This window comes from Sphaeramia orbicularis, chromosome 7 (genome assembly GCF_902148855.1).
Source record: "Sphaeramia orbicularis chromosome 7, fSphaOr1.1, whole genome shotgun sequence".
Lineage (NCBI taxonomy): Eukaryota > Metazoa > Chordata > Actinopteri > Kurtiformes > Apogonidae > Sphaeramia > Sphaeramia orbicularis.
This window is the reverse complement of record NC_043963.1, coordinates 43,512,074-43,538,666: the sequence shown is the minus strand read 5'-3', so window position 1 is coordinate 43,538,666 and position 26,593 is coordinate 43,512,074. Positions and strand designations below refer to the sequence as shown.

General features: G+C 35.2%; 1 protein-coding gene across 1 annotated transcript in view; it reads left to right on the top strand.

Moving 5' to 3' along the window:
• The window catches only part of LOC115422428 (plexin-A1-like), an 837,453-nt gene that overhangs the window by 317,125 nt on the left and 493,735 nt on the right, over positions 1 to 26,593 (top strand).

The window sequence follows — 26,593 nt, the reverse complement described above, 5'->3', positions numbered from 1 at the left end:
TGGACGTGACTTTTGCCTGTCTCAAAGAAGAAGAAGTGTGTGGATGCGGCCTCACTACTACTAAGTTGTTATTTTACTATTCTGATACAATTGTATCGGAAGGTGGATCGGCGACGTCATGTCATATTCAGATACTTTCCGATACTTAATTAATTTGATATCGGAGGCCCAATCCCGATACTGTATCAGGATCGGCGTATCTCTAGATCAGGGCTGGACGATGTGGCCAGAATTGTCGTATTATTGTAATTTCTTTAAGTTTAAAGGCTGATTTTTTGGAATTGAGGGAAAGTTAGAGAAACAAGTCATTTATATGGTGTGTAAATCACATACACTGAAAACACTGGAACATTTCATAAATCTGCAGGTACAACAATCAGAATCAGAATACTTTATTAATCCCAGGAGGAAATTGTTTGGTGTATAGACAAGTACAGTTCAAGTATAATAAAAAAAAAAAAAAAAAAAAAAGTAGCAGCAAATACATTATCAATACAACAGAAAAAGAAAAACATATATGAAAACATGTTAAACATATTGATATGATATATTAAAATATATCACGATAAAACAAGACACTGTTTTTATATTGCAATATTGATTATTATTGTGATATATTGTCATTACTAATTGTTTATTTACTGATTTTAATAGGTAACATGCAAAGATTCACACACACAGTTAACTTTTAGCTTTATTTAAACCTCTGACCTCGATATAAAGTAGCAGCGTTTACACCTTTCTTCAACCTTTTGCCCCGACCTGTTTTGGTTTGAACTAGAAACCTATGTTTGAAACTGGGTCTACTCCTTCCACCAGTCTCTTAAGGAAATTTCCAGCAATTTAGAGTAAAAAAAAATCTGCATAAGCATGTTAGATTTCAAAAATATTCCAAGCCACACTGTAAGATTTGTGTAAAAATAAAATGCCTTTATTACTTCATTGCAATCTTTTAAAATACATCCAGCACATTGTGACCTCTGGTCTTCATCTGTTTTTTGTTTTTCTTGTTTTTTTTTCACTTTTTCCGGTAATTATCAGGATTGGTATAGAAATATGATGGTCACAGCAAACGAAAGGAAGTTATATGAAGTAAAAAAAAAAAAAAGACTTAAGCTAACTTCAAGCTAAGCTAACTTCAAGCTAAGCTAACGCTAGCTTCCATTTTCCCCTATTAAATACATGAGTAAAATAAGAATGTTGTATATATGCTTTTGAAATACAGGATTGTTCAAAAGGTCAAAGGCATGGACCAACATAAAAGGCAAATGCATATCTGTAATTGGAGTAAATTTATGGAATAACCTGGATAAAGAAGAAATTAAAAATATGCTCATCAGTCACTACATTTAGAAGGATGATTAAAACTAAGGTATTCAATAAATATAAAATAATAGGATAAAGTCAATTATCAGTATAAATCTAAGATTTTGCTTAGATGATGTTATTTGTTTTATTTACAGTATATTATTGTTTAAAACTGTGCCATGTTGTTGTCTTGTTTTGTTTCTGCAACTTTGAGAAAATCAAATTTTTCAAAATCAAATTAGCAAAAAAACCTGACCTGATTGAGAAAAACAGATGTCATTTTTGGATTTAGCGGTGCAAAATGGTCCTAATTCAGTTGAAAAAACCTAGACAACTTCCAAAAAAACATTTTTTTGTAACCCAGTGTAATGGTTAGACTGAAAATCATCAGTTCATTGTACTCAACTCCAAGTTAATTTAAATCAAATTCTTTTGCAATATAACTGCTTAGTATATTTATTCAAATTAATATATTGTAGCGTGGATGGAAGTTATGCCGGTATAGTTTGCTCAATGTAATTTGTCAGTACAGAAAATGCTCTCAATTTGGCAAAGCGTAAAGATTTTCAATGAATAAAAGCAATGATAGATGAACAGGAAAGTGATTCTTCAGCCTATGGCTCTGACTCATGGTGCAGCTCTACAAAAATACAAAAACAAACACAAAAAGGCCAATAAACATCGCCATACACACATTAAGTCAAAATTAACTCTAACACCACAACCCTACTGAACCCCTGCACATAAAAATAACACATTTTCAACAACATGCCCAATACCCACAATGCAATGCGGAGATAGAAAGGTGTGGTCATGACTAAAACTTGGTGATTTAAATCCATTCAGCTTAAACTTTTTGGTACTTTCGACTCTGTCTACAAATTAGGAGAATATACTTAACATTTTATAGTAATGTAATAAAACTTAAATCATTTAAGTGCATATAATTAAAGCATTTTACTAAACACAAAGTCTGGGCTTACAGTGTGCATATACAGTAAAAAATACATATCAGAGTATTACATAGACGCATACATCTTAACTTGCTATACTTTTCCATTATTTATCAGAATATATTGACTGGTTTGATCTGTGTCAATCCTTCTGACTTGTAAATTAAATATTCTCTCCCACAAGGACACAAAGACATATAAACACAGTCTCATTTACGCCTTAATTCGGTTGTGGATCAGCCATAAAAAATCTAAAAATGAAACAAAATTCAGGAGTTGTTGAGGGAAGCAAGTTTAAAAATGTTGAGGAAGGAGGAGTTTATGAAAAGAAAAAAGGAGGAGGGCATGGAGCGCTAAAATAAAACCAGCAGAGAAAGTAATGAGGCTTTAGAATGGGAGGAGGAAAAGAGCTCTCTCTCTCTTCAGATTTATTTTTTTGGGTAAAAAAAAAAAAAAAAAAAAAAAAAAGAGCTGGAGGGCGTTGAGAGAAATGCCATAGGAGGAGGATTTGGCTGCGAGTGATGCCAGAGCCAAGACGAATACAGATGAGTTGGAATTCACAGATGTAGAAAGGACCATTGGAATGAAAAAAAAAAACAAAAAAACTGAAAAAACACAATAATAGCAAAGGTAGTCTCCGTCAATAGAGCTCTGGCTGGTGCGACAACAGAGAACAAATTGGGATTCCACGGTTGCACAAGTCTCCCCCTCGCTTTTTTTGGGGGGCTCAATAGTGTAGGTGGTCTGTTTTTAACCATCCTACACTGCAAAAAATATCACTGGTCTCAGGATTTTAGTATCATTATTAACCCTTATTAGTCTGAGCCTATTTTAGTCATTTTTGAGTACTTTTGATTTTGCTATTATATATACTATATAAAGAAATGTTTATTATACCCATGTTTGGTATCTTTTTTTTTTTCAGCACAACTTCATCTATTTCATCTGCGTATTATTTTTTTTTTTTTTTACTTTAACTGACTATATCAACACAAGAAAAATGTATATCATTGTGGGATGGGGGTTAATTTGGGTTGTTATTGTGGATGTGGATCAAGGTTATTATCGTGAACAAAAAATAACGAAATGACGAAAACTAGAATTGTACAAACATTTTCGTTAACTGAAATAAATAAAAACTATAATTAAAAGAAAAAAATGATAACTAACTGAAACTGTATTGTGTGCTTATAAAACTAACTAAAACGTATAAAAATTATGGATAAAATTCCCTTCGTTTTCATCTTTGTCAACGTCGGATTGATACGAAATCGATTTATTTCCCTCAAGCAATTTTTAGCTGCTGGCACCACGTGATATTTAACGGTCCGTCACTTCCCGTCACTTGTTGTTTCCAGTCGTCTTCTGGTCCCCACTCTACCTGGAAACATGGAGACTGAAGTTGGGAGAAAGCAGCAGAGTCCTGTCTGGGATTTATTTGAATACGACGGAGAAGAAGAGAAAAGATATAACAAAAATTTAAAATAAACTAAAACTAAGCTTTTAGAAAAAAAAAAAGAAAACTAATAATAAAAACTAGTAAACCTGCTCTAAAAACCAATTAAAACTAACTGAATTAGAGAAAAAAAACTCAAAACTAAATAAAACTAAACTATAATGAACTAGAAAAGCACTCGGAGAGCGCAGACCTCCGCCGAACGCAAAAATTCTCCACATAATCGGTGATACAAATCCTACATTTATTTTTTAAAATAAAATCCGCCTTCTGGATCAGATCCGGATCAGCCTTTGAAATGTGATAGAGGACCCCATTGTCAATTCCTGAGTTAAATTTCATGAGTTTTGGTCAATAATTAAGCGAGATATTGGGAAACAAAAATTTTGGCCCCATTTACCACAATGTTAACGAAAATTTCAAAGTGATTCAGAATCCAGGATTTCTTCCGGATCACCCCCAAAAGTTACTCATTTCTTCCTTATCCCATTTCCAACAAACCCTGAAAATGTCATCAAAATCTGTCCATAACTTTTTGAGTTATGTTGCACACTAACGGACAGACAAACAAACAGACAGACAAACAAACCCTGGCAAAAACATAACCTCCTTGGCGGAGGTAAAAATCCAAAACTATTATAACCTTGATGTGGATATATATATATATATATATATATATATATATATATGTTAGGCCTGTAATGGTACACAACATTTTCGGTTCGGTACGTTTTCGGTTTTGAAAGCCACGGTTCGTTTTTTTTCGGTTCGGTATGGGAAGAAAGAAAACCCCTCAAAATGTCTTTAATGCATTTATGAATTTTTGAACATTCTTCTACCAATTTTTGGAGCCAGTAGAATATAGAAAAACAGGAATAATATAATTCTGCTGCTATAAATCAAATAGAAAATAAAATATTACTAAATGTATTCTAAACATTAGTATTGCACTTTTCCCTGAAAGTAAGTTTTGAACAAACATCAAAAATCTAATCACGTTTCTGTCAGTTCACATTCTGCTCTAAAATAAAAAAAAAAAAAAAAAAAAAAATTCCACATGAATTGCAACAAGAGAGCAAACTGGTATTCTGTGTAAACAAACTGAAGAGCAACACTGACAAATAAATTAACCTAATTATTATTTATTTTAGGACAGATAAACTGTTTAGGCCACTTTGTGTACTTGTGCGTGTGCGCGCGCGACTTGTCAAAAACACGGGGGGGGGATTTCTTTTTTTTTTTTTTTTTTTTTTTTGTGGTGGGGGGGGTTATACGTGGGGGTTCGGTCCATAACTAATGTAATAAGTAACGCTGGCGTGAAACGAAAGTGAAACTTTACATCCTTTCAACTCCTTTACAACTTCCAACTCCCGGGTTCTATTCCTCTATTATATACAGCGTGTGTGTGTGTGTGAGAGAGAGAGAGAGAGAGAGAGAGAGCTAGTCAGCTAGAAATACCGCAGTTCCTTGGGGCCAAACAACGTCCGTCTTATCAATGTCTCTTTCCTCGTTGTTGTCTTTCACCTGAACTGATCCAAACAGGACTGTAATGATGGTGGAGGGTCTGCAGTCTGTTCCCTTCAGGTTCACATCAGATTTGTGTTTTTTTTTAACCTTATAGAAGCAGCTATTTCATATTTCGAGTCGTTGTGCACTAGTTCCATATGTCCGTGTGAAACTTGCGCGGATTTAAAGTTCCGCATCAAACGACGTCTTTCGTTCTTTTTTCTTTTTCTCATCATACTGTGCCGTTTTGGTACAGCTGTGGACCGAACCGAACAGGTGTGTACCGAAACGGTTCGGTTCGGTACGTGTACCGTTACAGGCCTAATATATATATATATATATATATATATATATATATATATATATATATATATATATATATATATATATACATTTAATTCCATTCAACTTCAACTTTTTCATACTTTAAACAACTATGTCTACAAATTAGCAGAATATACTGAACTTTTTATAGTAACATCATAAAACTTAAATCATTTAAGTGCATTTTAGTAAATACAAATTCCAGGCTTACAGTGTGGATCCCTAAGGGTTAAGTTTAGCTGAAGTGTAAATTTGTCATATTTATAAATACGATCATATGAAGGTGTGTGTTTTTAATAGAAATAACACAAAATGATCATAGATTGTTAAAACATGGTGCTAAATATTTGACTGTCATGGTATTTTTTGCAGTGTGCCGGCTCTATCGTCCCCCTCCTCTTGTTTATTTGGGTGTGTGTGTGGATGTATGTGTGTGTGTGTCCATTTCTTTGAAAGGGTGGAAGCCTCAGTGTTTTTCTCATGCAGATCAGCCTCTTCACACTGGCTTTCACATGGACCTGCTATAGTCTTCAACTTTATGACAAAACCCACTTGTGCTGTGTCTGCGGGTCGGACCGGCCACCAGACCCTTTCTATACGTAGAATAGTCAGTGGCTGATCTGCCTGTTGACTCGGCCGACGGCTCGAGTGTCCTGTTCATTCAGGTCGAGTCAAAGCCTTCGGGTCTCAGAGTTAAGAGGGAAAGTTGATCTATTCATGTTTTGTGTTCTGGCATTGTCGAATACTGAAAAAAAAAAAAAAAAAAAAAAAGACTAACAATTTCAGTGGATTTCACTCCAAAACAACACACTTCCTAAACTTTTTCTGTGTAATCAAATTTGTTATTATTTTGTTTTCTGTGTTTTCTGCTCATGTAATCACTACTAAGCCTGAGCTGCTGCATTAATGCCAACTTAACACTTTTGTTGCTAAATTTAGCAAGTTTTCAGACTACTCTAGCAACTTTTTTTCTAAAAGTAACTAGCAATAACTTTAGCTAATTTAAAATGTGTTTGGAAACTTTTAGCAACTTTTGAAAAGCGACTCAGACACTAAAACGCACATATTTTCCTTTTCTTTTTTCTTTTTTTCAGACAAGGTATAGTTTTTAGATGCTTGACAATTTTGACTGTGACTCCAGTCCTCCTCAGAAGTAGAGATGGGAATCGAGAACCGGTTCTTTTTGAGTTCTTTTTGAGCTCCCCTCACCTTATCATTGTTGTTGTTGACTATCTGCCCCCCCCCCCCCGGGCATTGAGAACCACTGGTGCATGCCAAAGTTTTTGCATGTACATGTACAGACAGATAGACAAATGGACGAACGGACAACCAATCAAGGATAAAAACCAAAACGAAACTGAAGAAAATGAAAACAAACAAATAAATAAATAACCAACCCAAGCACCTCCTCTAAAGTGTCTTTTTTGGGTCACTTTAGCCCAGATAAAGGAAAAGGGCTGGAATTGGGACATTAAAACAAAAATAACGCTGGTCAACAACAAATTTATTGTTGAAGTTTTTTGAGCTGATTTAGGATAATTTTGGTGTGCCGAATCCAAAAATCACATTAATTTTGCTCAATCAGGTCAACTTTCTCAACTATGCTACATATTGGCTTTTTAACATTTTTGCTTACATTTATGGGCATTTTCACATCATATGATACAAAATTCTTTCATATTTCTTGCAATAAATGAGTGCTGAAGATTTTACTTTTGCCAATTTATGATAATTGTTTTTTTTGTAATATTACAGGTGAATGAAATGGCTTCGACTAGAAGATCTTGCAAAAATAAGCCTGACGTATTCTGCTACATCTGCAGTGAATACACCATTGTACCTAACAGGAATCCTGTTAGAATTTTTTTTTTTTTTTTCTCTTAAAACCTATTTTGGGTGAGAACTATATAAAAAAATCAACTGATAAAGTCACAAAAAATGTAATCAATTTTGTGAGAAGATTAAATTTTTCAAAATCAAATTAGCAAAAAAAACCCTGACCTGATTGAGAAAAACAGATGTCATTTTTGGATTTATTTTTGGAAATGGTCCTAATTCAGTTGAAAAAACCTAGACAACTTGCAAAAAACATTTTTTTGTAACCCAGTGTAATCATTGACAGAGTATCATTCATTTGTAGTTCTAAACATATTTTGGGTGTTTTTATACTCACTGTTTGTCTCTAACACTGTGTTATTTCTCTCTCTTACATTGTTCATTATAATTACATGCACATTTCCAATTATGCCAGTTCACTGAATATATTTAAAACCAAATTAAAAACATTTTTATTCTCATCAGCCTTTGAAAGGAGATAAAAATGGGGTCACAATTCAGGAACCAGGAATGTGCGGTTTTTATTTTTATTTTATTTTATTGTATTTCTGTTTTTATTTTTTATTTTATTGTATTTCAAATTTCATCTTATTTCTTGCACTTCAAAAATTCTATGCATAATCAAATATTTTAATGTGCGCTGCTTTTATTTTTATTTTATTGTAGTTCTCCCAAATTTCATCTTATTTCTTGCACTTCAAAAATTCTATGCATAATCAAATATTTTAGTGTGTGCTGTTTTTATATTTATTTTTATTTTATTGTATTTCTAATCAAATCTTAATGTATTTTAATATTGTATTTTTTCAATCAATATGAAGCACTTTGGGCTACAATTTCTGTATGAAAGGTGCTATACAAATAAAGTTTATTATTATTATTATTAGTATTATTATTATTATTATTATTATTATTATTATTATTATTATGCAAATTAGGTGATGATATCATTTAACAGCTTGGAGTGACTTTTAGCACAGACAGTAGATACTTTCCTTACTGAGGAGTTGGAAACACTGAGTCCACCAGCTAACAGTGCCAATAAAGGTCATTATAGGAGGTTCACACCGTTCCCTTAAGTTCCATCTCTGTTTGTGAACTGCCCCCCCACCCCCCCCCCCTTCTTTACACCCACTCGCCTCTGTTGTAGCTACTGCTGTAGTGTTCTATTGCATTAAAGAGGTTAAATCAGGGCGCACATGCCTCTACAGTTGTATTTGCTCCTGATTATTATTAACTACTGACTTCTGCTAATTTGGAATAATTGCAGATGTTCTCATGCCACGTCTTCAATTTAGAAAGTGAACATTCCACTGTAAATTACCCACAGACACAAACGTCCTGCTGTTATATTTGACCTGTGTATGCATGCATCTGTGATTTATTTGGGTTTCTACTCTGTATTTATTCAGTCTATTTCCTCATAAAGAACTACAGTATGGAGGCTGTGCTGGTGATGATAAATAGAAGTTTTAAAAGTATTTTATGTGTGAATTCAGGTTTATGTCGCCATATAATATGGATACTCACTAAAAGAGCAAACTTAAATCCCTTTTCGAGCATGTTTAATTTCATTTAATTGATTTTATTTCTTATTTCTTTCTTGTTCACTTATCAACCTTTTATGTGTCATTACTGATATTTTCTTGGTGGATTTTGTTTTGATTTCACTCTCTACATGTTCGAAATAAAGTTTTCAATCAATCAATCAATCAGAAAAATGATGATGAGATGGATGACATGCATGACAGCACAGTCAGACATACACAAGAAACAATGTATGAGCCTGCACTTGGTATTAGGGGTGTTAGAAAATATCAATTCTGCAATATATCACAATATTTCATTTCACGATACTGTATCAATATTTTTAGGTTTTTATTTAAATGCAGATATGGTGGAGGTTCATTTATGTTTTTTTTTGTTTTTGCTTATATTTTATTTATTATTATTTAACACTGTTTTATTAAATAATGGTTATTTGAAGCATCCTAAAAGCACTTTTTACTGTCTGAGAGGCAGATGTTAGCACCTTTGTTGGGATTGCACAAAAATAATGTTGTGATATTAGTTATGTTATGTTATATGTTAGGTGTTTATGGAAATGGGGGAAAAATGTCCTCAAGTTACATTAATTTTAGTCGATGCATTTAGTAACAGGTGGAAGAACTTGGTTGAAATGCTCTTCTTCTACTCCGTTTATTTAACACTGATGCTACGTTGCTAAATTTAGTTCATTCAAACCCATTTATGGAAAAACAAAATTCCCTTTTTCTTTATTTTTTTTTTTTGCAGTGTGATATTATTAAAGCATAACCATTTACCATCTGTCTGCTTGAACATATTTAATTCATCATGGAAGTTTTGAAATAAATAAACCAAATATGTTCTAATCTTGTCGACAATGATACAGGTATTTTACAGAAAATAACATTTTCCTCTGTACGTTGACATTGTTTCACGCCCTCTGAACTGCATTTTTTAACATTTTGAAAAGCGATGATTTTAGTCTCATCGTTCACACACGAATCAAAGCAAAGCACCAAAGCACCTTGGGCTGTTTGCCAGAAATAAAGGTGAAGAGACAGATGTCAAAGATGTCTAAATGAATAAATAATGTAACTACCATTGCTTTTGTTTCGCTGCCAGGAAAATGAGCCCCCTACAGATGCTCTGAATGTTCTTCTGAGGTATTTCACTTATTGTCTATGTCGACATTATCACCACCCAGGCAACGATATCTAGTTGAGTTTTTTGGTCGTGTGCAAATAGTGATATTTTGTCCTCCAAAAAATGTTGTGTGAATACAATTTTTTTTAAATGGAAGATAAAAAAAAATCTCTATATAATTCTGGACAAGGCTGCAGTTTCATAGTCTTGGTGTTATTGAGTTATAGCTCAGGGGTTTTGTAGTTTATTTATTTATTTTTATTAAGCATTTTTTTTATTTTTTACTTGCAAAATCACAACGACAAGAAACTACAAGTCACCAGAAAAAAAAAAAAAAGGCAAAAATCAAAACAAAAAAAAAGACAATAGCCACGAAGGAAAAACAAAAACAAAAAAAAAACAACGAAAAACTGATAGATGACAATAGAAAGGAACCAAGACAATACACAAAAATCACGAATAATAGTAAAAAAAAAAGACTGTAGACAATATATACAAAACATACATATACATGTATATATAAATATTGTTTTTTGGGTTTTTTAGAAAAGTGGCAGAAAATAGTTCTTATATTTACCTCCTATTGATTTCATATTATGTTCAATGTAACTTTTTGGATATCGGCTTCTTTAATGGTGCCAAAAACCTGCCTTTTACTGGCTGAAGTTGCGTTTGTTGCCTAGCAACATGAGCTCATTGACCATTCGCTCGTCTCTATTGTGCACGTGTTGTGTTGTCTATGCTGTGCGGAGCTGTAATCTGCATTTGTGTGAAGGCAGCCTTTAATCTTAACCCCTTCTCACCCGTGTTTTATCGCTCTATATTCCCCATAGGACCAAACCAAAACAACCAAATTATTAAAAAAAAAGCAGCAAAACTACAAAAAGCATAAACATTCTTGTCATCTCTCTAGTGAATATGAAGGAGAAACATGAAATCATAAACAGCACCGACTTACGCACATGAATTGAATTTCAGACTTTACCAAATGTGGTGCTAAGTTAAACTGCCCAAAGTTGCCCTTTTTTTTTTTTTCTCTCCTCTCGTCATTAAGGCTCCGTGCCCGAGCTGTCCTTCCAGAAATATAATTGAAAGTGGGGAGAAAGGCAAATGTTGCTTTAATCTCATTTGCAGGCGAACAATGGGCCGGGGACGACGCTAAATTCATAAAAGTGGCTTTAATGCAATGAAATTTAATGAGGTAATTTGTGATGGAGCGAGATGGTGGAAGTGTCCTGTTGTGTGCAAGGGTATACGTACACACACACACACACACACATCACACACATACATGCACACACACACACACACACACGCACAAGACGACTCACAGACACACAAAGCTAAAGTACATCTCTCATTTTTTTATGAATATTTATAACGGGGTGAAAGAATGGATATCAGTCAGACACAAGTTTTTATCTGAGTCCTTGTTTTGCGTGTTATCTGTGTCGGTTTAGCGCCGAGCTGAGTCACGCTGTGTGCGATACGGAGCGATAAAAATCCTCAAAGTGGAGTTGGAAAATAACACCTCAAATTCAACATTCAAACCCTCAAGTTTCGTTGAAGCGCACATGATAGACAGAAAGAAAACCTGAAAATGTGACATGAAGGTTTTGGTGTCTGGGAAGTATACAAAGACTTTTTTTTCCTGCCAAAATATCCTAGAAAAATATATTTTCTGTGAGGATTAAAGGGGTCATATTTAGCTAAAGCCACTTTTATTAGTCTTTGGTTTGTTTATTTATTTGTGTATTTGGGAACCCTAATATTTCATAAAGTTTGAATTTGAACCCTACAGGTGCTGCAAAGCTATCTTTTAGGGATACACCGATGCCGATACTAGTATCAGGTATCGGTCCGATACTGAGTGTGTGTACTTCTACTTGTACTCATATAGACAGAAAGAAAACGTGAAAATGCGACATGAAAGTTAACATTTTGGTGTCTGGTAAGTATACGAAGACATTTTTCTTACTGTCAAAATGTCCTACAAAAAACAAATGATACTTTCTGTGAGCATAAAAAGGGTCATATTTAGCTAAACCCACTTTTATTCGTCTTTGGTTCATTTATTTGTGTATTTGGGGACCCTAGTATTTCATAAAGTTTGAATTTGAACCCTCCAGGTGCTGCAAAGCTATCTTTTAGGGATACACCGATGCCGATACTAGTATCAGGTATCGGTCCGATACTGAGTGTGTGTACTTCTACTAGTACTCATATAGACAGAAAGAGAACGTGAAAATGCGACATGAAAGTTAACGTTTTGGTGTCTGGGACGTGTACGGAGACTTTTTTTTTCTGCCAAAATATCCTACAAAAAACAAATGATACTTTCTGTGAGCATAAAAAGGGTCATATTTAGCTAAACCCACTTTTATTCGTCTTTGGTTTGTTTATTTATTTGTGTATTTGGGAACCCTAATATTTCATAAAGTTTGAATTTGAACCCTCCAGGTGCTGCAAAGCTATCTTTTAGGGATACACCGATGCCGATACTAGTATCAGGTGTCGGTCTGATACTGAGCGTGTGTACTTCTACTCGTACTCATATAGACAGAAAGAAAACGGGAAAATGCGACAAGAAAGTTAACGTTTTGGTGTCTGGGAAGTATACGAAGACATTTTTTTTGCTGTCATAATATCCCACAAAAAACAAATTATACTTTCTGTTCGCATTAAAAGGGTCATATTTAGCTTATAGTGTCACTGGAAAGGCGATGGCTCAGATGGTAGAGTAGGTCGTCCAATAACCAAAGGGTTGGTGGTTCGAATCCCGCTCTTTCCATGTGCTGGTGTATGAATGCATATGAATGTTCGGTGGTGGTCATAGGCGCGGATTGGCAGCCACGCTTCCGTCACTCTGCCCCAGGGCAGCTGTGGATACAAATGTAGTTTACCACCACCAGAGGGAGAATGTGAGAGCGAATGAATAATGAATCCTCTGTATGCGCTTTGAGTATGTATTCATAGAAAAGCGCTATATAAATCTAACCCTTTGTTGTTATTATTATTATTATTAAAGGCCTCTGGTGAATGAATTCCTCCCCCCTGGTGGATTATCTGTGTATTGCATGTATCTAATTGTATACATCAGGTTTTTCAAGACAAAAAATATCACACTGATCATGCAGAGGGCTTCAAAACTCATGCATCAAATATGATACATTTGGTGTTATAGGGTTAATTAATGAAGAATTCAGACCCAAACATAGCATTTACAGTTTATGTAGACCACAGGGAAATCTTTTAAAATGCATTGTTCCATTTTTAAAAAAGCAAAATATCACTGCTTTAAACAAACAGAGCTTAATTAACCCTTTCATGCACAAATTATGAGAACCTTAATCAAAAATGTTTCCTGAGAATTTTTATTCCTCTTTAGGCATGAGAAAAACAATGCAATTAAAAAATTTCTTCTGAAAAACAAATAATAAAAAAAAAAAAAAAATGTACTCAAATTTTTTAAGTTAAGTAAACTCAACTTATCCGGTATTACAGTATGTATATATATATATATATATATATATATATATATATATATATATATATATATATATATATATATATATATTATTATTATTATTATTATTATTATTATTATTATTATTATTATTATTATTAATAATAATAATAATAATAAATTAAAAAAATACATAAAAAATAATAATGACCAAAAAAAAAATTTCTTATGAACCTATTTTTCATTAAGTTGCAAAAATGTCCACTCAGCTGGACACCACATGTTTAATTTTTGACGCACAGAAACATGAATTTAGTGATAAATTGTGTAAAAACTATGGGGAGGGCTTATGATTCTGGGCGTTTATGCTCAGGAGAGATCTACATAATGTTACCGATTCATGTCAGAAAAGATATGTAGTGTCTTAAAACTTTAATAAAGATATGTGTAAAAAAAAAAAACAACGAAAAAAACAACAAAATCCATGAATATACAAGAGAACAGCTGTAGAATAGCTGTCCACTGTAGTGACCAGTATGCATGAAAGGGTTAATTTAGCGACATCTCCTCTTTTTTTTTTTTTTTGCGAAATTCATACTCATAGATATTAGTTTCGTTTCCAGGCAGTTGCTTTGCCAACAGAAGCCAAGGTGCTTGAACACCATAAAACTTCTTGGCACCAAACCCACTGCCTTCCATTTCATAATGAATGAAATTGAATGCGGAAATTAAAATGCTGTGAATGATTCCCTTTTGCTCACATTTCATGACACAGTTTGTGCAGTAGCCTATAGTATGTTTCAAAGCTTCAGTAATGGATTGAACATGGATATAGTGTACAGTTTATGTTTTATCTTTGGGGGGGGGGGGGGGGGGGGGGTTCAGTCTCTTTCCTCCTCCCCCCCAAAAAAAAAAACACAATGTAAGTTTTTCAGGAGTTCTTTTTCTGAAGAACAATCACTTGAATCATATACTTTTATATTTGACTTTGCAACGACACACACACACACACACACACACACTCCTGTCGCCCTCTTTTCGTGCTGCCAAGTCACTGCTGCTGCTTTGCTTCCTCTGCAGAAGCCAATAACAGTTTAACTGTACTGTCAGTCAACAGCGCCGAGCCAGAAAAAGAGGGATGGAAGTGAACGGAGGAGAGAGAGGGCGACAAGGAGAGAGGGACAGATTAAAAACAGAGAGATGGATGAGACAGAGGAAGGAGGAGAGGAGGGGGAGGAAAATATGGATGATGAGAGACGACGGAGAAATGAAACATGAGGTAGAGAAAAGAGGAACAGAGCTGTAGTTAAAGTGCAGAGCGTTGGTCAGCGTTTGCAGTTTTACAACATGAGCGTCAGCGTCTGCACTGATCACAGGTCAGCACAGCCTGAAAGGACCCACAGCTCACCCTGAAGTAAACTCCAACTCCCACAATCCATTTAGAGCCTCACCTTATGGCACCGGTGTCCTCAGGTTACATAATGAACTTAATTATACAGTAGGTTTAAATATAGGGAGAGCACATGAGTTCCACTTCAACTTTGAAAATGTGTTAAATAGAGATGGAAATGTAAAGGACGGAGAAGTGGAACCAGTGTGGAATATAATATATGAATATATGTCCATCAAATTCAACTGCCGTTTGTCCCTCCCCCTTTGCAAGTACAGTTCGGTACTCTGGAGGCGTGGCTTCGGGGGGGTTTGGACTTTTGAGTTGTGTATTTTCAAAATGTAGCGTGCTCGAACCATTTTTCCCACCATTACAGCATTTCAGGTTCATATTTTTTTCAGGTTATTCACATTTTTTGTGAAAGGGAATTTTGTAGGCCTAAATGTGAACGTTTCAAATAATTTTTACTTTTTTACACTAAAACACAGGTGTCAAACATGCAGCCCTAGCGCCAAATCCGGCCCGCCAAAAGGTCTGATCCGGCCCACGGGATGAATTTGTGAAATGCAAAAATGACACTGCAGATATTGTAAAGTAAAAGATTTACAGATTAATATGATGTAAAGTGGGTCACATCGTATCATAATTATCTATACAGGGTGGGGAAGCAAAATTTACAATATTTTGAGGCAGGGATTGAAAGACAGTGTATGACCAATTAGTTTATTGAAAGTCATGAGAATTTATTTGCCACAAGAAAATGTACATAATAGAAAATGTTTTTATTCTGTGTCCTCCTTCTTTCTCAATAACTGCCTTCACACGCTTCCTGAAACTTGCGCAAGTGTTCCTCAAATATTGGGGTGACAACTTCTCCCATTCTTCTTTAATAGTATCTTCCAGACTTTCTCGTAATAGTTTTGCTCATAGTCATTCTCTTCTTTCCATTATAAACAGTCTTTATGGACACTCCAACTATTTTTGAAATCTCCTTTGGTGTGACGAGTGCATTCAGCAAATCACACACTCTTTGACGTTTGCTTTCCTGATTACTCATATGGGCAAAAGTTTCTGAAAAGGTATGGATAATAGTGTTAGGTATGATTATGACATCAATATATGTTTGGTCTCAAAACAATTGACGTAGTGCCTGCGGAGAAAAAACAACTAAATGTTCATTGTAAATTTTGCTTCCCCACCCTGTAAATGATGACAACTCGACAGTTTTCTCTTTGTTTTAGTGTAAAAAAAGGGAAATTACATGAAGATGTTGACATTTATAAACTATACTTTCACAAAATATGTGAATAACCTGAAAAATAAGTGCATTTTTTCCCAATATTGTATCTATTACTAAATGTTTTGCGTATTTGTAGATCCACTGTGATCTGTACGTGTATAAATAATAAACACAGGCACATTATTGTTAAAATTGCACTTATTTTTCTTAGGACATTTCAGTTTGTTCACGTTATTCACATTTTTACAGGATAGTCTGTAGATGTAAACATTTCCATCATGTAATTTTACTTTTTTCACTGTAATTTTTTGATTAGTCCGACCCATTTTAGATCATATTGGGCTGAATGTGGCCCCTGAACTAAAATGAGTTTGACATCCTTTACAATACACAGATCCAGTTACAATACATACAAAAGTCCAGTTACTGTAAAAGAAAGGAGAGGAAGAAAAGAAAAGAGAGAAAAAACAATTCCCAAAATGGTAACATAAAACGACTAGTAACTCTCAAGCCTGAATAGTGACTTTACATGTTTTTTTAAATGCTTTCTTACTTGAAATATTTCTAATATTTAAAGGAAGAGTGTTCCAGAAAGAAATAGCTCTATATACAACAGTACTTTTCATTGAATTAGTTTTTTAAGTGTTTTTTTTTTTTTTTTTTTTTTTTGTCGGTATTAAACTTGCACATACCCTGCTTCTTTTCTAGTAGATTTAATGATACGGACTAATCGTTGTTATAAGATTAAATATCCCCACCCCCCCGACTTCAGCGAGCCCTTTCAGGCTCCATTAGCCAAGTCGATGAGGTGAGGATGGGGGACATTATCTTAACGGAGGTGAATCACCTTCCCACCAGCTCCAGAGGGTTAATAACACTCTCATCTGGGAATTGGATGTGGAGAGGCACATGAGAGGGGGCTAAACCTAACGGAGAATAGACTTTCTGGGCAGAATCAGTATTGTTGGGGGTCAAGGTAGGTGGGTGTGGTGACGGCTTGTAATGAAGCAGGCGGACATGCAGGAGTCATGGTCAGCGTCTCTGAAGTGTATTATGAATGTGTGCATGTATCATTCTAGTGCATCCAGTACATGTGTATCTGTATGTTACACCATCTGTGAGAGTGACACTGAACACCGGTCACGCACTAAATGAAGTTCATCCACTCAACGCCACACTGTAGTTTTTTCTATTCTGAGGTCGGACATTTCTGATGTTTGCATTTATGTCAAAGAACACGTGGGGGTTCTGTTGGGTTTCTGTAAATTGGCTCAAGAGTCTGGTTTAGATCAGCTCTAAATGTAAAATGTGACGTGATAAATTTTGTTATGATGTGACGTTATATAGATAAATTTGATTTGATTTGATTTATGTGCTTCAGTTTTCATTATATCATAATCAGTGGTGTAGTGGTCCCTGGAGAAGTGGGTATACTCTTGATTTTTGACTTTTTTTTTAAGTAGTCCAGAAAAATGCCCTGTTTTAGAAACAGTGACATATAAGATAAGATAAAATAAGATAAGATAAGATAAGATAAGATATTCCTATATATATTATTATTATTATTATTATATTAATATATATATATATTAATCCCACAATGGGGAAATTCATAGTGTTATCAGCAGCAAACATACACATAAACATATACATAAACATACACATAAACATACACATAAACATACACATACACGTAAAACAAACAGTCATATAAATTTGAATAAAAAGTGTTTAAAAGGAGAATGCAAATATGGTTTGATATGAATGTAGTGCAAATGGTTATAAATATAAAAAGAAATATATAAATACAGATTTGAATATATACAGATTTGGACAGGTAAAGACTAAGAATATAGGTATAAGGTATAAGACTTGTCTATTTAATTTACCCAAAAACCCATCCGTAGTATTTGCTCACTATTATAAAATTCTCATGACTTGATGAGGAGCCGTTTGTAGTTTTGACTGGTCACACAAGCAGCTGCATGAATGTAAATGTATTCAACATGAGGCAAACATAGGCTAACGTTAGCCTTTCATAATGTTAGCCTTTCATAACGTTAGCCTACTCGCACAGTTTAACTCTGGGTGACAAAATCTCCTCTAATTGTGCAGTCATATGGTCAGTAGTTTAAAACAGTGACTCATTCTGAAACCACCTTAAAACTTACCTCAGAATTATCTATTCCATGAAAGTAGGTTCTCTCGATATGCGTCACTCATTTGAAAGATGTTTATCCTGTCTTTCTTGTTTGCATTTCCAATGATTGCACATCTTTCAATGAGACGTGCAGTGACCTGTCAATCAACTGGGACAGTACTGGTGCCTGAGGTGTCCAATCAGGTTCCAGAGATGGACAGTGCTAAGCAGAGCCCTGGCTCTGGCACTAAGTTAGCAATATTTCCTCGGTGTGACCCGCCCTACTCTGCCTCTGATTGGCTCATCAGTCCTCATGCCTAAAGTTAACCAATCTAATCAGTGAAGGCACCGAGTACTAGCCAATTAGAGGCAGAGTAGGGCGGGTCATAGCTTCCCCATCCCAGGAGAAAACATGGGCAATTTGTTTCAGATACAACTGAATGGTGCACATCAGGGAGATTTAGAAGTGAGTACACGCAAAACTGACTAAAAAATAAGTGGTATACTCCATATACTGCTGTATACCCTGGACTACACCACTGATTATAATCAGATTTTTGGCCAAATTGTGATATCTGCATAACTTTACTCTCCTAACACTACTGACTCATTTCATGCAGATATCACAATTTGGCCAAAAATATAGAATAGAATAGAATAGAATAGAATAGAATAGAATAGAATAGAATAGAATAGAATAAAATAAAATAAAATAAAATAAAATAAAATAAAATAGAATAGAATAGAATAGAATAGAATTGAATAGAATAGAAAAAAGCTTTATTGTCATTGCAAATACCTTTCTACAGTGCAACAAAATGTGCTTTTACATTCTGTAAAGTGTTCAAGCAAAATACATCAATCAAGAATAAAAATAGTGGAACCCTTTAATTTTTTTTTTTTTTTAACTTTTTTGGTGGCATCTCATACCTCTGCTATATGTCACAGTGTTTGTCTTACTTTTTGTATGTTTGAAAGACTTAATGAAAATACATTGCTCAAAAAAAAAAGAATAAAAATTTAAGTATAAAACAGTTAAGTAAAAAAAGACAATGTAAGTAAAAACAGTCAGGTAAGAAACGGCGCACACACATGAGCCCAGTGTCAAATCTGCAGAATATACAGGTGACCGTACTGACTATAGTGTTAAGTCTTTTAAGTGGGTAGTTCAGTGTCTATATGACTTAGGCGGTTATACTATGAGGCTAACGATATGTACTGTTTAATATAATGTACAACGCTTGTCTCTTTTAGACCCCAACGTTTTCTTTTCTCTTTCTAAGACTCATGGTTCAGTTTTATCTCCACGTGTAATCAATCCAACCACACTGATCTCCTGCTGTTTAAAAACATTTATTAAGGCTCATAGTTTGACTGTGGAGTATGATGAGGTGAGATAACGCTGTTTTCTTTTTCGTAGGTTTGTTGGGTTTGATTTTCACGCTCTATTTGACTGCCGTCCTTTCAGCTCTGTAGTTGCTGTTCTGCTGACGGGACAGGAGGTCCTGGGGACTGTAATGACCAAATGGAGGTGAAAATCTGTGTGGATTGAACGGATGGACGCTTTAATAATGCTTACCCTGCTGATGTCTCACTGTTCGTGTAGATTCACCAATCAGATGACTCCATTGTTAGTATTCTTCACTCTAACAAACTGGTTCAGGTTAACTGTGTAATTCAGCAAATGACTAAAAACATGTCATGTGTCTGAAGCGAGTGTCCTGACGATCAGTAGAAAATTGTACCGCCTTAGAAATAGATAGATCGAAATAGATTCCAGCAGTTGTCAAATAATGGTGCATTCCAGGCCACCCGTACCTCGTGTTTTTCCAACCTTCTACCAGCGAAAATCCACTGGAATGGCAGTCAAACCTATGACTTCCCACCCGTGAACTCATACTAGATCAATGGACTCCCAGAAATAGAAATAAAACTACACTATTATTACTACTACTATTGCTAAATTTCAGCAGTTTAACTGTTATTAGTTTGGGTCACGGCTCGTCATTGAGGGGTGATAGTGGGTCCTGAAGCCAGACCAGTTTAGAACCACTGCTCCAGACACTACGAAAGATCCCCTGAAAATATTCAAGATTGTTAAAACCCAGCCTTTTCTATAATATTTCTACCAAACAGTGGCGGCTGCTCGTCTTTCAGAGAGGGGAAGCTCATTGTCGGCTTACATAAAAAAAAAAAAAAGTCAAGTTATTTAAACATAAATTCGGCCCTCTGTTCCTTTTTAAGAAAATGCTCAGTGACCTTATCGTACCAAGTAGGCGTCTTTTCCAGGGACTGGACCAGTGTCCTCTGAATGTCCAGCAGAGCTAGGCTGCTTAGATTGCCTTGGCCCATTGTGTTGTGGGTGTAAGACTTTAGCCTTTTTAAACTAGAGATGCTCCTTTCACTCCGACCTAGCTGACGGTTTGATTGATTTAACTATCTACAAAACGATATTAAACTCAAACAAGAAATGATTAAATTATGTAACTGAAACAAGAAACGCTGAAATTATGTTAAATTGAAACAAGGAAGTACAATGAGTGTGTTTTATTTACAGTGCAAGAAATGAACGAGTAATTTCGTAGTGGTTTCTCTCTCGATTTCACAGCAGAATGTGCGACGGTATTAAACTGAACTGTGTCAGTGAAGGAGCAGATCTCAAAATAACTGTCAATCAAACGGGATTCGGCCTTTCGACTGATCCTCTAATCAACACGTGGGATTCTGGCGTCCAGCCCGGCCGAGCTCCGCCCACAGCTCCATTCACCCCCAGAGACGCCCGGGACAACATTGTGTCATTTATCCAATTAGTTGTGAGGCAATGAAAAAAAACTGTTCCACTCAGTCCCATTGAAGCCCAGAGATGCCCAGAGTCTACGAACAAATGCACTGAGCAGAGATCGAATGAGAAAACAGCGCAACGAGAATGTATGAGAAATGAACAACATCGAGTCCGTTGATTTGTGATAAAGCTGATTCTGAACGAACTCGTCTTTGAGATGAACGTGTTCTAACACATTTGTAGTCAATGAAATGTCAACACAGCCGTACATATTTAACCATTTAATTTTCGTAATTTTTGGGGAAGCCGGGTTTCCCTTGCAGTCTGTGAGAAATCGCAACCGCTACCAAAGTACACTGAGAGGTATGAAGTTTGAGGTTGGTTATATCTGTAAGATATGTTGTATCTCCTTTAAAGTGTGTTTAAATTATCCTCTTACATTCGCACTCATCATTTCCATATCTATTACATGAATTGTGATTGGTGTCTTTGGAATAAATTCCACAGTAGATGACCTTTAAGTTTCTCCCTGTGACCACTTCAATCAGCGATGAGTGCCAGGTTGTTCCACATACCTTTTGGCTTCTCCTCCTCGCCCACCGATATGAAGTGACACTAATGGAGCGTCCCATAATCTGCTCCATCCATCTATCAGTAATGGGCTGCCCTATCAATCTCAGGTGGGAGTAGTGGGGGGGGGGGGGGGGGGGGGGGGGTATCTGTCTACGGGGGGTGTATCTGTAGTCACCCTCATCGTAGCCATCCCTCATGAGCTGTGTAATAACCATTTGGCGGGGTAATCTCCACGGTGATGAGGCGGTTTCAGCCGGCCTTAACCCCGGTGACACGGCGGCTGATGATGATGTCATTTCCTCAAATAGGCCCCTTGTCTTGGAGTGTGTTTGTGTGTGTATGTGTGTGTTTTGCGAGATGACTGCTCATGAGTAGAGGTCAAAGCTCTGATCTCATCCGTCTTTCTCAGAGCGCTGATTGAATGGAATGACCACAGAGATGCCACGACAGAGTGGGTTCAGAGTTGTGCACTTCATTACTCTGAGGAGAATATGAAGCAGGTGTTGGTTGATTCTCCGTTCGCTCCGACGTAGCAGGAGGGTTTAGCGCTTCCAATCTTCCGGCGTTAACCCATGAAGACCCAGTGCTATTTTTATGGCAGTTCTCAAATGATTTTTTTTCTCTATTTCTAACTCTTCTTAAGTGATTTCATTCATTCATTCATTTTCTGAACCCACTTTATCCTCACTAGGGTCACGGGGGTCACTTGGAGCCTATTCCAGCTACATAGGGGCTTAAGTGATTTATCACCATTTATTCTAATACTATGCTCTGTATTTTGCATTTTTTAGTAAAAATCAGGTATTTTTCTATATTTAATTCACTGATCATGTAGATGTCCACAAAAACTCAAATTATAGTTGACAGTTATTATGTCAGAAACAGAGAAAACTGAAGAAAAAGGCACTTTTTCCACTTAAATATATCATTAATTGAACATAAAAACAAGTGTTTCCATCCACTGTCATTGATCCAACTCCATGGGTTTACTGGTGAATCAATGTTGTAGAAGATGATGGTGTTTCCACGGTAACTACGGAGCCTCTGAACGTCCAAATGGGTCATATCTGATGACCATGAAAAGATGACAAACTATTTTACATCAATTATTTACATGGATTGATAGAAATAATGGATCAAAAGGTATTAAACATTTTAGATCAGTAGATGGTTTTGGTCGCCGGTGGATGTTTGGGTCTTTATGGGTTAATTTACTGATCATGTAGATGTCCATAAAAGCTCAGATTAAAGCTGTTATTATATAAAAACAGAGAAAATGGAAGAAAAAGTGACTTTTTCAGTAAAATATATCATTAATTGAACATAAAAACAAGTCTTTCTATCCACTGTCATTGATCCAACTCCGTGGGTTTTACTGGTGAATCAATGTTGTAGAAGATGATGGTGTTTCCACGGTAACTACGGAGCCTCTGAACGTCCAAATGGGTCATATCTGATGACCATGAAAAGATGATCAACTATTTTACACCAATTGTTTACATGTATTGATAGGATTAATGGATCAACAGGTATTTGACTTTTTATTTTACTATTATTTTATTTTTTGATCAATTTTTCATTCATTTTCATTGTGTATTTCCAAAAGTATCATACGAACAAAGAAAGAAATTCCCATTTTATGATACAAAATTTTATGACACACAAAGTGTAACCACCCCCAGAACCAATGGCAACCCCCATACCAACCCAACATGGATCTCTATTAGAAACAAATACATGTATATAGATGAAAATGAATGTAATTTGCAGGTATAAACAAATAAGTGATCAGGATGTATTTAACGTTTTATTATCAGTAAATGATTTTGGTCGTCGGTGGATGTTTGGGTCTTTGAGGGTTAATAAGCGCTACTCGTGGTGGTGGAGACTCTCCCACTATTGTGTGATTTCGTCATCTTCAAAATAATGGAAAACTCAAAGCCAGCCCCTCTTTCATCTCTACAAATCCACATGATTTCACTCTGCGCTTTATTGGCACAACAGCCTGTTCCATACATCGATGACACAGAACGTGAGCAAAATAAAACTCACTTCAGAGCATCATATCGAAACCATCATATCCTTCCATTTCATTTCACACATCGTGTAGAGCAGGGCTGTCAAACTCATTTTAGTTCAGGTTCCACATTCAGACCAATAGGATCTCAAGTGGGCCGGAGCAGCAAAATAATAACAGTGAAAAAGCGAAATTACATTATGGAAGTGTTTGCATCTACAAAGTGTCCTAAAAAATGTGAAAAAAATAAATAAGAAAATAAAAAAACATGAAGACCTAAAATTTCTTAACCCATAAAGACCCAAACGTCATACATCAACATATTTTTTAAAAACATTTTAAACATCTTTATCTGTGTATGTGCTTAAACCTCTTTTTTGAACACATTTAAACATTTTTGTGTTTTTTAGCATCTTTTTTTTTAAACTTTGTATGTTTTAACATCTTTTTAAATACATTTTAACATCTGTGTATGTTTTTTAATGTCTCTTTTGACACATCTTAACATCTTTATGCGTTTTTATCTTTGCCCATTATTACCGAACACGCCTTTGGCAGCAGGAAGGACCAATGTCTTGCCAGTGTTTTGGGGGTTTCCCGACTTCACAATGCGTAACACTGTGCGGTATGATGCTTCCGTTGCCATGGTATTTACAATGCCGAACGTCTCGATGACTTTTTTTCTGTGACCGCACTTCATTAACCCTTTCATGCATGAATTATTAGAACTTTTGTCAATATTTTTTTTCCTTGAGTGTTTTTATTCCTCTTTAGGCATGAAAAAAGCAATGCAATTGATTTTTTTTTTTTTTTTTTATAAACCTATTTTTCATGGAGTTACAAAAATGTCCACTCAGCTGCAGAACATGCATTTAATTTTTGAAGCAAAGACACATGTATTTAAAACTCATCATCAGAAAGTGATATACTGTGTGAAAACTATGAAATAAAAACATTTTTAGTGCCGCTAATCTAATGTTTTCTCACATTTTCTCACATTCAAATACTAGTTATTACTCATTTCATGAAGATAATATCCTCCTGAGACCCAGGAAATTGACAATTTTAGTTTTTTTACAATTTTACAATTAATATAATTTCAGAGCAATTTAGTAGAAATTAGTCACAGGAGCTACAGGTAATGTAATCAGAGCATTAACCACACAGTTTAAAGCTTAATTTAGCACATTACATTTTCCTGAAAATAAAAATGTGTCAAGTGCATTTTGTAATAAATTTCTCAAATTGTAATAACTTACTACATAATGTGAAAAAATTTACTACATAATGCACTGAGGTAGTTTATTACAAAATGCATCAGTTTATTGCATAATGCGGCTTTATTACAAGATGACGTGACATTCTTATTACATTTTGAATTTTTATTACATAATGGGAGTTTATTACATAATTTCGGCTCAACACATGCACACCGTTCGGGGTGCTTGGTGGAGGTTTGCGTTCTCTGAACACTTGTTTACACTTTTTTTTTTTTTTCCTTTTTTAATTCAGGTTTATTTTTTCTCACGCCACACCTCACACTTTGAAAACCGCTGGTGTAGAGCATCAACAACTGTGAGCTCTAACCTGTCATTGCACATATCACGAACTTTGGAAGCATCATCGTTTCTCATAGCTTTAAAAAAAAAAAAAACAAAAGCGGTTGTTTTGTTTGCGTGGGCTGTTGAGGGTCAGTTTTGTTTCCGCTCTGTTGTCTCTGATTCTGAACTCAGTCTTAATGAGCACAACATCCATCTTCATAACTTCAGCGCATGTGTCACACACTAAGTCGCATCTAACTGGTGCAGGGCTTGATTACACTGGTCAACAACAAATTTATTGTTGAAGTTTTTTGAGTTGATTTCGGATCATTTTGGTGTGCTGAATCCAAAAATCACATTCATTTTGCTCAATCAGGTCAACTTTCTGAACAATGCTACATATTGGCTTTTTAACATTTTTGCTTACATTTATGGGCATTTTCACATCATATGATACAAAATTCTTTCATATTTCTTGCAATAAACGAGTTCTGAAGATTTGACTTTTGCCAATTTACGATTAGTGTTTTTTTTAACCCTTTCATGCACAGTGGTCACTCTAGTGGACAGCTATTCTACAGCTGTTCTCTTGTATATTCATGGATTTTGTTGTTCTTTTCTTTTTTTTGTTTTGTTTTTTATTTTTATTTTTTTTTAACGCATATCTTTATTCAAGTTTTAAGACACTACATATCTTTTCTGGCATGAATTGGTAACATTATGTAGATCTCTCCTGAGCATAAACCCCCAGAATCACAAGCCCTCCCCATAGTTTTCACACAGTTTATCAGTAAATACATGTTTCTGTGCGTCAAACTTAAACGTGTGGTGTCCAGCTGAGTGGACATTTTTGCAAATTCATGAAAAATAGGTTCATAAGAATTTTTTTTCATTATTATTATTTTTTTTTTTTTTTTTTCAGAAGACAATTTTCAATCGCATTGTTTTTTTCATGCCCAAAGAGGAATAAAAACACTCGGGAAAAAAAATTTGATTAAGGTTCTCATAATTCATGCATGAAAGGGTTAATATTACAGGTGAATGAAATGGCTTCGACTTGAAGATCTTGCAAAAATAAGCCTGACGTATTCTGCTACATCTGCAGTGAATACACCATTGTACCTAACAGGAATCAAGTCACAAGTTTCATAAAGTGTGCTTACCAATCTTATTTTTGGATTTAGCGGTGCAAAATGGTCGTAATTCCGTTGAAAAAACCGAGACAACTTGCAAAAAAACATTTTTTTGTAACCCAGTGTTATTCTAGGTCATTCATTTCTCAGACAGGGGTAGTTGTTTCTTCACCTGCTTTACTAGTTTGTCTGATAAATGAATTATCTCCAAAAATTATATGTGGAAGACAGTATGAACCTTTACCAGACATTTTTAAT